Source organism: Silene latifolia, unplaced genomic scaffold (assembly GCF_048544455.1).
Source record: "Silene latifolia isolate original U9 population unplaced genomic scaffold, ASM4854445v1 scaffold_85, whole genome shotgun sequence".
Classification (NCBI taxonomy): Eukaryota; Viridiplantae; Streptophyta; class Magnoliopsida; order Caryophyllales; family Caryophyllaceae; genus Silene; species Silene latifolia.
In genome coordinates, this window is record NW_027413762.1 from 420,517 (window position 1) to 422,390 (window position 1,874).

Below are 1,874 nucleotides of genomic sequence, written 5' to 3' on the forward strand. Positions count from 1 at the left end.
CCTCTTGGGATCCCCATCAACTTCTACCTCAAGATCTTTGTAGGGGTCCTCAAGCTCTACACCGCTCCTAAAAACTACCGCATGAGCATGGTGGCTATTTGAGGTGTCCTTAGAACTTTGTCCTTGGGCTAATAGACCACCGGGCGGCCTTTGAGGGTTAGCCATAGCATGAGAGGCCATCCTTGATTCCATTTCCCTCATGTCTTTAAGGAACATAGCCCTTAAGTTTGCTTGTTCTTGTTGGCTTGCCTTTGCAAAATTAGCCATTTCTTGGCTATGTTGCATTTGCATGTTCTTTATCATCTTTAAAAGTTCATTTTGGGAGGGTTCACTTTGGGGTTCTTGATAAGGTTGGTTGGCTATGGGTAAAGGGAACCCATAGTCATACCGAGTGTTGGGACCTTGGTTGTTGTTTTGTCCCCCTTGAAAATTTCCTCTAGGATCATTGTTGTTGAAATTTGGCCCTTGCCCTTGATCTTGAAACTCTTGAGCATACCCTTGCCCAAATCCTTTATTAGCTTGATTCACTTGGTTCCCTTGATAGAACCCTTGGTTGTTTTGATTGCCTCCAAAATCTTGGTAACCTTGAGGTTGATTTCCAAAGTTTTGGTTGGCGTTTCTTAGATTTTGATATCCACCCCTAGGTTGAGAGAACCCGGGTGGATTATTTGGGGCTTGGGGTTGAAGATGTTGTGGGTATTGAATATTGGTTCTCTTGTAGCTAAAATTGGGGTGGTTCTTCAAACCCGGATGGTAGAAGTTGGTGTTTGGGTTGTAGACATTGGGATTGTTGTAGGGTGGTCTTGGTGGTCTTGTATTGTTGTAATAGCTTTGGAAAGCATTAAAGCATTGACATCTTGGACATTCTCCTCATACCCACCATTATAGTTGTTGGCACATATGTCAAAAGTGTGCCGATTCCCCCCACAAAGCTCACAAGGTAAAACTTGAGCTACTTCCTCCATGGGTGGACCATGTGAGGTGGTGGCTTGGTGAACTTGATTCCTTTGCAATTTCTCAAGTTGCTTGGTGAGAAAATCAAGCTTGGCATTTGTCTCAGCATTTGCATTAGAAGAGTTCTCCTTAGGAAATTTGCCATTTCTCCAAAGCATGTTTCCTCTTGAGCCATAATTTGCTTCCGAGTCTACCATCTTCATTCTTGATTAGTGTCGTCCCTTCTTCATCACCTAAATGATCAAATCCTCCCCCCGCGTAGGCATTTACCATTTCTTTGGTTCTAGGTAACAATGTTTGAAAGAAGGTTTGGGTGATGTACCACTCCGGGATCCCATGGTGGGGACAACTAGCAATAAGGTCTTGATATCGATCCCAAGCTTCACCCAAGGATTCCCCATCTTCTTTTTGGAAAGTATGGATTTCATTACGAAGCATGGCGGGCTTAGATGACGGATAGTACTTGGCCATGAACGCCTTAGCTAAAGCGTCCCATGTTTTGAATGTATCCGGAGGGTGAATATTCAACCACCGGTCCGCCTTACCCGTCAAAGAGAATGGGAACAACATCATCCTTAGAGTGTCCTCGGATACCCCATTCTTCTTCATCATTGAGACCTTTATCTTGAACTTTCGTAGGTGAGCATGATCATCCTCTTCAATATGCCCCCCGAACAAATCCTTCTCGATCAACCCAACTTGGGCGGGATGCATCTCAAAGTTGTTGGGAGCCAAAGTGCCAAAATTAATAGGGTTACATGAATCATTATGGTTAGGCCGATTGTGATCTCGTAGAGCCATTTGTGGTGGTGGATTTGGTGTTTGAGGGGGTGGTGATTGAGGTGGACTTGGAAGTGGAAAGTTGTGAAAGGGATTTTCTATAGGGATCTCAATTGTGTTGTTTGGTTGAAGTGGGGTTG

The 1,874-nt window shown here is 44.3% G+C and overlaps 1 non-coding gene across 1 annotated transcript; it reads left to right on the top strand.

Moving 5' to 3' along the window:
* Positions 1-1,285: 1,285 nt before the first annotated feature.
* On the top strand, positions 1,286-1,392 carry LOC141640507 (small nucleolar RNA R71). The gene has a single exon (XR_012543027.1). It is a non-coding gene; the product is annotated as a small nucleolar RNA R71 (small nucleolar RNA).
* Positions 1,393-1,874: the final 482 nt, after the last annotated feature.